The sequence below is a fragment of the Melanotaenia boesemani genome, chromosome 23 (assembly GCF_017639745.1).
Source record: "Melanotaenia boesemani isolate fMelBoe1 chromosome 23, fMelBoe1.pri, whole genome shotgun sequence".
Lineage (NCBI taxonomy): Eukaryota > Metazoa > Chordata > Actinopteri > Atheriniformes > Melanotaeniidae > Melanotaenia > Melanotaenia boesemani.
The window spans coordinates 10201517-10214776 of NC_055704.1; the positions used below are offsets into that span (position 1 = coordinate 10201517).

General features: G+C 37.7%; 1 protein-coding gene across 2 annotated transcripts in view; it reads right to left on the bottom strand.

Annotated features, from left to right (window-relative positions):
* creb3l2 (cAMP responsive element binding protein 3-like 2) overlaps window positions 1-13260 on the bottom strand; it is a 36791-nt gene that overhangs the window by 12738 nt on the left and 10793 nt on the right. The window lies entirely within an intron of this gene.

Genomic DNA, 13260 nt, shown 5'->3' on the forward strand with positions numbered 1-13260 from the left:
CCCCCTAATCACTATTTCTCTTTGAGTGTGATTCTCAGCGTGGTGAAACCTTTACAAAGCACACTGATGTCAACACACAAGCCCTCCTCCCTTCACCATCTGTCTCCTCTTTCATCCCCCCATCATCTCTCCTCCTTCACCACATTCCTTCATCTTTCAACAAGATGAGTGAGCAGATCAGATCTTCCTCCATATCCAGGTGTTATGAATGACACAAACAAAAGGCAGTCAAAGCAAAGCCTCACAAATGTGCTGATAACACACTGACACACATCTGCTCCAAACAGCAGGAGAAATCTAAACATTTGAAAGAAATAAATCTGTAGAAATTAGGTTTAAGTGAATGAATTTAGGTACTTCCAAACATCTTTATCTCCAAGTAGGTTAAAAATATTAACACAGTTTCTGAGACCTATTTCATCACCACATGGTAAAAACTTTGCTCCAAATCCTGTTGTATACAATCTCTGATACTTGTTTTCTGTCCTCTGGTAGACAGTCTTTACACTACAATTATTATGACATTTCACTAAAAAAAGAAAATGAAACCCCCTCAAGCTCTGTTGACCGGTGGAATAAGAAGGTTTAACAGCTATTAAAATTAAAACAGACTAAAACAATGTGGAATAAGCAGTTAAACATATGTCATGTTCACATTCTGTCAAGTTACGTAACATCAGTAAGATTATGAAACATGAGCAGGGAAGTTTTTGAGGTTTCCCATCATTCCTGCTGACTGCCTTTATTTAATTAAATGATGAACTGAGGAAACAGTGACTTTTGGGACAAATATGGAGGAGTTAGAGAATTTATAAAGCTGTACAATTTTCACCATCTGGCTTTTCTAATGATTAGCTAACAAAGGATAAAACTGATGTATGAACTCAGACTGTCACAGTTTGCCTGAATGAGCCAATGAGGAGAAAGTGAAATCAAGATGGAAGCAGCAGAAATAGGAGGATGGATGGCTGAACGTCAAGCATGTGGCTTCCATTACAGACTCACAAAGAGAAGACTTCTTTCATTTTTCTGTCTCACACACACACATACGGATGACCTGTTCACTCCTGCTGCTGCATGCTGCCCTACATGGCCTGTCTGCATGGCCCCGGTATGTGTGTGTGTGTGTGTGTGTGTGTGTGTGTGTGTGTGTGTGTGTGTGTGTGTGTGTGTGTGTGTGTGCGTGTGTGCAATGTAAACACTGACAGCATGCCGTGAGTCTATTCAAGGGGGGAAGACAAATATTTACACATTCATCCACCAGTGGGTCCATTTCTAAGTTTCAGGATAAAGATCTGTGTGACACAAAAACAACCAAAGATATGAATGAATATTAAAGTGTGTTTGTGTCTGTGTGTGTGTGTGTGTGTGTGTGTGTGTGTGCTATACCACTAACTCACAAAAAACAATCACAATTAAAATAAACTTATAAAGTAACTCATAATACTTTACTTCTCCCAAAAGTGTCTCCTAGCAACAGCATCAGCATCGTTACCCAGAACCCTCTTATACAGTCTTATTACACTCTTTATATCTTGATAAACTCAGCACAAAAAGTAATGTGTGTGGGTGTTGGGGGGATATCTACCACTTATTACCATGTGACAACTTAAATATATTATGATTTTGGTTTTCTGCTTCTGGGTATCTATTAGGGGACAGAAGACAAGTATCACATTGTGTTCAACAGGATTTTAAGCAAAGTTCATACCATAAATTGAAGCAAAATGTCTCAGAAACTGTATGTGACAAATGTGTCACGTCGGGCTCTTATGGGTTAAATTGTGTCACATTTACAAGGTAAATGTATGTGTGGGATGTGCCTAGGGCTGGGCGATATGGCCTAAAAATAAAATCTCAGATTTTTTATAACCAAATCCGATTTCCGATTTTAATATTTTTTTTTTCTTTTCTTTTACAAAACATAAAAAAACTTATTAAAAACATTTATTTATTTATATAAATGAATGCCAGCAAAAATAAAGCATATAATGTCATAACTTTTCCACCATATAAACAACTTCATATCTTACATAGAAGTATGCAACACAACTGCATCTGTGATCTCTTTCCATCTGGATCCTTATCTTACAGGATCCACTGCAGAAATAATTCCCCTGATGAAGGTCGTCTCTTCACTAGAGTTTGTGGGCTAAAGTTGACTTCTGAATCTCGTAGAGAGCAGCATTTCTCACTGCAGTATACGCACAGCTAAATCCCGGGCGTGAGTGAAGGGTCACTTCACTGAAAATCTGTCAAACGCAGGTCTGGTGTTTTTGATTCAACCCACAAATACATTTTCCTTACAAATGTGATGCGATCTCATGGTATGAGACTTATGGCCAAGAATTATTGTTATAACAAAGAAATAATCTGCCAAACACAAATTTCTTCATGTTTTCTGCTTAGCTTATTAGCACACAAGCCCTGAGTTTCAGGTTGTGCTTGATCAATATGTAAACTTGTGCTTATTAATCCTTAAAACTTCAAGCCATTTTTTTTTTGCCATTTTTGGATCACTATTTTTTTTTCTTTGGGAAAAAAAATATTGGTAAACAAACACACAACAGAAACTATTTACATATTTACATTTTAAGGATTAAGGTCTAACTCTTTATAAAAAGAATAAACTAGGTTAGTTAAAGAGGAGAAACCATCAAATGCATAATGATGAGTAAAGAAATAAAGTAAAAGGGTGTAGCTTTTAGGGAGGAGTAATTACACCCATTATAAAACCATATTGTGGTATCTCATTTTCTCCTCAACAACACATTCCTGCTCCACAATTACAGCGGAAAATCTCCAAACTCCCCTTCAAAAGTCTGTAAAAAAAGTGTATAAATTCAAGCAAAAATTAACAAATGAGGACAGAAGGTAAAAAGTCTCATCTTGTTTAAGGGCAGGAAGTAGGTGACGTCCTGTTCCAGCATGCATGAGTCCAGAACCGCACCAAAATTACCCAGCCCAGCTTCATGAGCTCCCTTTCATTTCAGCTTGTGGTTGTGGCCGTGTGTGAGTGGGATGCACGGCTGGGTGTAACTCATCACACACACTTACATACACAACAGAAACCTCTTTGTCTCTGCAGCCCATGAGAGGCGTTATTTGGGCCCAGCTGTAACCCGACTCTCTTCAGCTGGGAAACAGAACCGCGAGGGGTTGCAGCCTAAATGTGGAGACTGGAAGGTTAAACTAGAGCAAGGACGCGACTCAGAACTGAGGGATAACAAAGAGACTATTCTCTCTTTTTCTGAATGAAGTTTCTCTTGTAACATAAAAACCAGCACAGGACTTTGCTGAAAGAGGAGATTGTAATCTTTTAATTGAAGTCTGTCGATGGAGGAGGAAATGCAAACTGATTATTGCCTGAGCTCAGCATCGTGAAAAATTCATCTCGGAGGATTAGCCGTACTTTTAATGTGTTTGATCTTAATCAAATCAGAGAGACTGAGCGAAGACATAAAACTGGGTCAAAAGGCTGAAAAGTTTAAACTTGCAACTTGATGAAGACGCAAGGAAAACAAAGACCACAATTCATCCTGAGGGGATGGAAATGTGTGCATCAGATTTCATGCCAATTCATCGGATAGCTGATAGGTTATGTCATGTATTATGACTGAAGAGCATTCAGATGAAAGATGCAGGCTTGTGCAAACAAATCTGAACTGTACATTCATTTACCAAACTGCTTCATAGTGTGTGTGGCTGCTGTATCATTTATGCATCTCGATATGGGACTGAATTGTGGAAAAGAAGCAATGCAATGTGCGGGTGAAGAAGGTTTATGGGGCTCTCAATGATTGGTGAGGAAGGTTGAGGGTTGGTCCAACCAAATTGATGCGATAAGCTACTGGGAGGTGGACCCAGGAAGATGGAGTCAATCCTAGACAAAAGAACTGCACATAGAAGTCTTGATACTCAAAACAACGATAGCAACTTAGGCCACAAGTTTCCTTGGAAACATAATTATCACAATTATCATAACTCCAGGTTTATGTGTGGCTGTATGGTATCTGTTCAGGGGGAAATTGACAGTAAGGCTTCTTAGTGGACATCACTGGTGCCATGTGGTGTGTTTTAGTTTAAACTGAAAGCTGACTTCCTATTAAACAGTTTAACTGGAATACCCCCCTGAGTGGGATTTCCAACGTTCAAAGTCAAAAGGAACTTCATTAGCCTCGACCTCAGAATCGAACATGGCTGCCCCAATCATTAAAAAACTGCTGTCAGCTGAAGTAATAAACTCTTTATTTGACTGTCTATCCTTTATCTGTAAATATATTACTATGTTGTAAGCATAACGCGTTATTATTGCCAGGGATTAATAAGAATACCGTGTCTAATAAGTTAACAGTCATGTCATTCCCATCTATAAGTCCTGACTACCCAGGTAACTGGAATGCATGATTATTATGGAAAACCTCGAGCACATCTGGTACCTAAAGTGTCCCTTCGGGCCGCCGAACAACTAATTATTGCACTGTTCAAACCTCTCCTCAGCCAAGGCTCGAACCAATAACCTTGTTGCTGTGGGGGCTCCGCTGGGCCTTCCCCCTACAGGGGTCTAGACTAGATCCTGACAGTATAATTACTTTCCACTGTGCTCTTCATGATCAGCTCCAAATTTACCCCAAATTACCAAAATATTGATGTTTATGTTCAAGAACTTAAAATATCTGATACTGATATTTTATAAAAAGAATTAAAAGAAATTCCTGTTTCTTCAACAACTTGTTACCAGGCAGAACTGGTGTGCTGGTCACTAGCTGGTAAATTATCCTGGGGAGGAATGTCCCTCCAGGTCTGAAACTGATCATCCATTTTAACCCTCCATAACCAGAGCTTCACACCTCTTAACCTAGAAGAGGAAAAGCTTGATGATGAAACACTTTCCTCCTCCTAAAAGTCAAACCAGATGTGTAAAAAAACCTTCATGGAAAAATGTCTGATGATAGTAAAAACACACACAGGCCTTAGTTATCCTCCTCAACTGTGTCCCGGTGAGTGTTTAAGTGTGTGTACCTTGCCCTAGTCTCACTTGTGCGTACTTTTGCTGATGACACAATAAAAAAAACAAACACCGTCACACATGTGAACTCCCACAGAGAAAGACCGAATTAGTCATTAGTTGGATTTGGATGTACATCTTCGGCTCTGAATGTCACAAATGACCCACACGTGTCCAATTATCACCAGATAACTGGTGTGAAAGGTTGCCCTGTGAAAACTCTCCATCTGCTTACAGAGTCACTTTATTATCAGTAACAGTAAAAAAAAGCTTGATTAAGACGTCTACTAGGAAGCAAAAGAAGCCTTCTGTTCTCATCATTTTGTCCCACTATACACAAAAAAGGAAAAAACAGGTGGAAATATTTGCGTATTAGATCATCAAGTTTCAGAATTGACTGTATTTATGAAATTTCTGCAGCTAGAATCAAAAGTATCTACTGGAATGCTAACAATGAGTACAATGCTTAATCCCCAGAGCTGAAATACATGTGAGATTTTTTTTATTTCTGTAGAATAGCAGAGATTCTTTCACAGCAACCTTAACAGAGGCCACATCGTGTGTATCCAGATTTCTTTGTGCTTGGAAAGTTCAATTTGTTTGCATGCATGTTAAAGTGTTAAATTTCAAATAAAAAAATTTAGACAAAAGTATGTTACTCTCCTGCAGAAAGCACAGCTGCTGACAGGTTTGTAGTTCAGGCTTTTCTGCCTTTACTTAATGACATCACCATTAAATAGATTTGGACACTTCCTGCTTATTAGCTATGTTTGCAAGCTTCAGTCACGGCAGTCTGCCCTTTTTGTTCTGCAGCAACATAAAGTATGAGACATAAAATATCTAAAACAATTACTGTTAGATAAATAAGAATAACCTATTTCGCACAGCAGGTCCTATAAATAGAGCCAGAAAACTAAGGTTTGAGCAATTTTATGGATAAAAACATGACATATTTTGACCTGAAAATTAATTTTTTATGCAAAAATATTCTTTTCTACTGTCAAAATTCATGGTATTTAAATGCAAAATCATGTAAGATACTTTAAAAAAATAAATGAATTTAAAAAAAGGTTTAAAAGCACAAATCTACTGAAAAAAAGCTCTAAAAATGTCACTACGTGTGTCAACCTCATCACACTGTGGAGGTCATGAGCTAACAGGGAATCCCACATTCAATGGTGAGACGGTGCAGCAGCATGATCTGTTTTGTGTTTCACTAAATCACATTTTAACTTCCCATCGATGGACCAAGGAACAGCTGCTGAGTCTCATGCAAATACTTAAGGAAGCAGCCCAGTTCTTCAGAAACGGATCAAACCATAAACAGTCTGCACCAAAACAAAACATTACAAATCTTTTTAAAACAACTCAAACTCTGGATGTTTGCCAGCCCTCAGCTGAGAGAACCCATGTGTGAGATAACCTTGATAGTGAACAGGACTGTAAACCACTTATCACCTGCTGTAAGAGCACTGGGCTGGAGGCCGGTACACTGACTCAGCTGTGGCACTGATAGAGTGTGTGTCAGTAAAACAAGACAAATCAGACCTTGGAGAGTTTCAGCTATCTTGACCTTATCTGCTGGGGAGGGGAGCCTAGCACCAAGACAGCATGTCCAGACTTGGGTTGGAGTACTGACTGTGTGGAGCTTCATGTGTCTCTTAAAGTCTCTGACTTTAAATCAGCTATAAGAAAGTTTTTTCTTCTAAACCAGACTTGACGTACAAACACACACTGCGTATGTCTGATCTCAGCCAGATGATCTCAGTCCAAATGACCTCGCTTAACAAAAACGTCCTCATTCCCAGAAAGACTGGAGCTGGTTCTCACCAGTATTAGACTGCAACACAGACACTCCCTGACCCCGTTCCCTGAAATCAATCCCAGGCCGATTTGCCAAAACTAAGAAGAGATACTATGAAAGCACCTGCAGGAGTAATAATACAGCTGAGACGAGGGTTCTGGGATAATTAGGGTGCAAATAATAACTATTTTCATTAAAATCCCACATTTTTCAGCTTTATGTATGTAATAAAAGTATAAACTTTTTCCATTATCCATGAAAACAGACTCTGCCCCTGTGTTTCATTTTGTTATTTTTTTTAGATTAATGCTGCAGTCGACCCAAAGTATGAGCTCCCCCCCTCAGTTCAGCTCAGTTCATTGTATTCATGTTAGTTTGTTTAAAGATGTATATTACTGGCCTTCTGTGCATTTTTTTATGTCATTTTTCCTCATGTGCCTTTGGATGTATATGTCCTTAAATCTTAATTTTAAGTAATATAGATAAATGGGGTTAATATGTGTGGTTGGTGGACTAAAGTCTTGTTTTGGAAACTGTAAAAACATCAGAAATATGATATGTAAGACATATATGTCTCCATTTTGGGAGTTTTTTATGTGTTTTTCCTTAATCTGTGTCCAAATTATATGATGCCATTATTGATGGCCAAATACACGAACATATATAAAATAAAACTTTTTTTTTTTTTTTATTTGATTCTCATTTATACGCCTTGAAGTACATCTAAAGAGGCATTACCAAAAGTGTGGAGGGGTGAGTAATGTAAACAACAGGATGTGGGATAGGACAACAGTGGGTGTAATGTCCAGTAGGGCGGCAAGTGTTTATCCTCCACCCTCAGGCGAGGAAACCAACACGCAAAGCCAAAAGAAAAAAAAACAGTCTTAAAGTTACAAATATCCGCAACAAACCATTTTTTAAACACCCATTTCCTGTGTAGCATCATTTTAAAAAAAGACCATGCAGACCCAACACGGGAAATAACAACAGGAAGAGCCGGGTTCACAGGGTGGAAAACATCTCCAGTCAAAGTTCAGAAATATGACTCGGCTGTTATCTGGAATCTGCTCTGCTGATATTAAAAAGCGTGTGTCCATCTGCATTGTAGAGGAAGCACACACAGATCCACAAGACGGCAAAAACACATTTCTCTGCCCATGCTCTCCCTCCCTCTTGGTTGCCTGGAGCTTCCCAAAAGTTCAATATTCACACACACTGCAACACACACACTTTCCAGTCTTACTTTGTCACACTGAGCGATCATTAAGAGCAACCCCACCAGATAATAATGATGATTTCACCAGAGTTTCTGCCTATGTTAACTGATCATAAACCACCAATACATTTTCACTGACAAACATGTAAAGTCAAGTATTTAAACCTCTAAAAAAAGCCATGTTGCCATATGGGACATACTTAAATTATTGAGTTTGGACTGATGTATACCATTCCAGGCTACAATCACAACTGTAGATTCAGTAAACACTTATTTCTGACTAATCACAAGCGCTATGTACCTTTAAAGGCATTCTGTACAACAGCAGCAGGTAATACTGCAACAAAAACGGCCCAGGTATATCAGCAAAGGTCCAGTAAAAGTAGTCCAGTAAAACAGTTTAAAGTCTGTTATCAATAAAAATTCCTTTTAGCCAAAAATTGCAAGATTTTAAGGGGTCAAAGGAAAAAAAAAACTATGAACTCATTTTCAGCCAGTAGGAATATATTTAATCAAGGCCGATGGATGCTAGCTAACACTGAGGTATTTTCATCAGGCATATTTATTACATTTTGTGGCTCGTCTTATTGCATTCAACTGCGGTTTTCATTTAGATTTACATGCGTGGTTAGAGGCTTGACAGCTCACGCAACATCATTTAAATGACATTCATGCATGAGTAAAGGCATAAAAATATAACTATAAATATCTTTAACTTGTTGACTGTATGTGCCATTTAACACCCACTGATACCACAGACTGCTATTTTTTCTTTTCTTTGTTCCATCAAACCAATGAGACACTGGTGATAATTAGGGTATTTTTCTGGTTTTTTTAATAGAATCAGATTAACTATTTCCTCCCATTTCTTTATGATGTGCTAACCTTCATCAGCACCATCTTCTGGTATTTTATCAAACATTATCCAAAGCAGTACATTATCCTTACTGAGCTGAGTTTTAAACCAACTACGATCTTTTCTTAAACCAAGTCAAGCAGTTTCAGTGCCTCAAACTGATCAGAAGAGAGTGAAGTTAAAGGTTAAGAGTAGTAAACTGAAAAAATGAAGAAATAAGCTGTTTCAAAATGGTCTCACACTTTGCTGTCATGCTTGTTGGTTCTGTAACTTTACCACATTTCCCTTTTTAAAATCTTGTTGCTTATTCATAAGTAAATAATTCAGAATAGGTGCAGAATTTTCTGCTGGTTTCTTTTGGATAGGTTGGAGCCTGGCTCTAAAGGTGTCTAAAAGTAAAAAGATAATGGTTTAAATGCAGAGAATAATTAGTTCTTCAGGAAAAGGACAGAAAACAGTTGAAGCGACAGCTTAAACGTAATAAAGATAAATTCAACTGAACTTCCAGTCGGATGCCGGCTGGGGATGTTATTTGTGTAAAACATAAAAACATCTGTTTCTCTGACTCTCGCTTGTTAAAAACTGGGTCAACACACTCACACACATGCATAACTTGTTCCATCTCTACACACTGACCATTACACTCTCACCTCAAAGGCTGAACTTCCTCACCCTTTCTCTACTCAGAAAGCCCCTTTTTATCTACAATAACATCTAAAGATGCTTTATCCTAAAATTTGAAGCTTTGGTGATTAAATTGGCACTAAACTCTCCTTGAGATAAGTTTACTAATCATCTCCCTAAGATGTTTTTTGTGTTTGCAGTGCTGAATCTTCAGGCTAAAATCTGGGTCCGTAATAGTTCTGCTAAGCACCCTAAGTGAGCTTCTTAATCCTGATATAAGGCCAACACTCAGAGAAACTTGTCTGGGCGTGTGGTTGATCTGAATTCCTCTGTTAACAGAGCTGACTGAGGTGGATGCTTGCTGCATGCTTGAATATCAGGTAATACACACTGATGCACATTTATACACACATGGATGAAAGGGCTCATTTGCATCTGTTCAAATTAAATATTTTGTGGAAGAAAGGGTGTTTTCTTTTGGTTAAGTCCAAGAATAGGTGCAAAGGTCAGCAGCAACCCTCAGACTGAGCAGGCAGAACCCCTGGCATGGAGGATGCCCATGAGGAAAACACTGGAGTTAAAACAAAGATTAAATAACCTTAAAAAACAATAAGCTAAGAGTAAATAAATAAATACAGTTGAGTAAAATGAAATGAAAATAAAATAACAAGACATAAAATTAAAAATAAATTAAGATCAAATGAAATTTAGTTAAAAGCTAAGCTAAAAAGGTAGGTCTTAAGCCTCTTTTTAAAAGCATCAACAGTCTCTGCAGCCCTGAGGTTCTCTGGCAGGCTGTTCCACAGACGAGGGCTGCAACAGTGAAAAGAAGCCCTTCCCTATGTTTTGGTCCTTGGAACAGCTAAGAGATTGGTACCAGAGGACCTCGGGTCTGCAAGGGTTCATAATTTAAAAGCAAGTCGGATAAATAAGAGGGCCCAAGACCATTAAGACATTTATAAACTACTAAAAGAACCTTAAAATCATGAAACACACGGGGAGTGAATGCAGCAATTTTAAAACTGGTGTAATGTGTTCCCGCCCTTCGGTCCTTGTCAGAACTTGTGCTGCCGAGTTCTGAGGTAGCTGTAGATTTGAGATGGACTTTTTGGGAAGACTAGAGAGTACGGCATTACAATAATATATTCTACTAAAAAGAAAAGCATGCATCAGCACCTCTGTGTGCATCAATTTGATATACTTTTAGGACAATAACTGTATTCATATATATATATATATATATATATATATATATATATATATATATATATATATATATATATATATATATAGTTTTTTTCTTTTATTTGTAATATGTTTGTATGTATCTTTATACTGTTTGTTACCGAGTAAATCTAAATGATTGTATAAACTGCTGGCTGCATTATTTGCCCCCTGAGCTTTACTTCAGTTTAAAGCTTCCTACAAACCCAAAGCTGAGGAGTGGACTGCTGTCCCCACCCTTAAGACATCACCACACCTGGCTGCCATAAATCAGGCAAAAGTGAGGTCTTATCACAGTTACCTGTAGTAATTGCCTGTACCATCAACATCTGTTGCAGGTTGACAAATGATAATAGTTAAAGTTTTTTGTGTGTAAACCAAATGAAGGGGTTACGCTGTGCCTCCAAAGCAGATGGTGACTTTATATCATCAGCAGGAAGAGGAATAAGTGGAGATGAAGGTGTGCAGCAGCCAAAACTTCTCTAAACTTCAATACTTCAAACGTAAAGTTACTGTTACAAAACACGTGCATTTAACTATTTTTCAATTAGATCCTCAAAAACTTGAGCAATGCCAAACACGTCAGACTCATTTCTGCTTAAATTCTGTAAAAGCATGTGTCTTTGTGTTGGAATATTTCTTTTAGATTACAAATTTGTTGTGTCTGTGAAATCTAAGAAACATTCCCAAAAATCACATTTAATGAGAATCTGCGAGAAAAACATGAAGGAATACACAGCTGGAGATATTTTGACACAGGAAGAAGAGTCTGAAGCAAGGAGCCTGAGCCTGAAGATGTTTCTGGCATTTTGGACAGGAGCTGACTCGCCCCAGCTCACCCTATGGGAGTGACGGATAAGGGAAAGGGGTGGAAAGATAATGAAGAATAAACTAACCATCCACTATGAAACTTCAAAAGAACAATTTGCCATATACAATAAAGCAATAAAATAGGCAAGACATACTTCTTCAAGATTAAACATCTAATGGGTCATGTTACAGATGATCCAAAGACCCTTTTTAAAATCATTAACCTTTTAACCGGCCCTCATAAAATGTGACTACAACAGACGGTGAAAGTGAGGAATTTGCAGTCCATTTTATGAATAAAATAGAAAACAGTAGATCTGTTTTTAATAACCCTCACTCTATGGATTTTAACAACGCTGTACCAGTATTCGCATTGAAGAAAACCCTGGACAGTTTTGTCCTAGTTGATGCTGAAATGATTAACAAAGTTATTTTCATCCCCACACCTCTGTTTAAGTGAGTTTGTATCATGCTGGAGGGTGATATTTTAACATTGTGAATTAATGCATGTAAAACTGCTATGGAAAGGCCCACTCTGAAGAGAGTAAATTTAGACGCCCCTAATCTTAACAGTTACAGACTGTTTCCAATTTACCATTTGTACGCAAAATTTTAGGAATGCTTGTTTTTAACCAACTGAATGATTTTATAAAAGACCATTGTATCTTCGAGGACTGCCAGTCCAGGTTCAGGGTGAAACATAGAATGGAGACAGCACTGGTCAAAGTAAATGACATTAGAACCAACCTGTACAGGAAAAAAAACCTATCAATTCTTGTCCTGCTTGACCGTGGAACATGCCATTCTTTTAAAGCGACTCCAGAACCGAGCTGACCTCTCTGGTACTGTTTTAAATTGGTTCAGGTCTTTTCTCACAGAGAATATTTTTAACGTTAATGAATCGAATTCCAGGAGATAAAGGTTGATGTAATTGATCCTAAACTGATCCCCAAGGCTCAAGTTTACGTCCAGATATTTTTAACCTTCACATGCTGCTCCTTGGGGACGACATCAGTACACACAACATAAACTTCCATAGCTACGCTAATGATACACCGCTTTATATTGCCGTGTCTCCTGGTGACACTCGCCCTACAGATGCCTTTTAAAATTGTATTTTAGATTTTAGACATGGATGGCAGAAAATATTCCTTCAGCTCAACCAGGAGAAATCAGAGGACCAGAAAGACAGCTCATATTACCCCGATTTTAAAATCTTTGCATTTGCTTCCGGTGTGCTTCCAAATTGATTTTAAAATACTTTTATTATTTTTAAAGCTCTTAACTTGCATTTGGTTTATGAGCCTCCCAGAGGCCTCAGGTCGTCGGGGGCTGGTCTCTTATTTATTCCTAGGGTCAAGACAAAATTTATAGTTATACGGAGATCTTTTAGTTTTTATTAACTTCACCTGTGCAACAGCTTTTCAGATGACCTGAGAGCAGCTGGAAATGTTGATATTTTTAAAGTAAACTAAAGATGTACCTTTGTAGTAAAGTGTTTAATTGAATATTATTTTAGTATTTATATTGGGTGTTATACTTACATTTATTTCTCTCAACGTCTCTTATGTTAAATCTGTTTTTATTATAACTTTGATTATGTGACCAGTTTACTTAGTATTTACTTTTTCAACATATTCCGACTTTTCACATTTTGAATCATTTAGATTTGAAAAGCCTTTTATTCCATTTTTAATTGTCTTTTATACCCTTTTTTT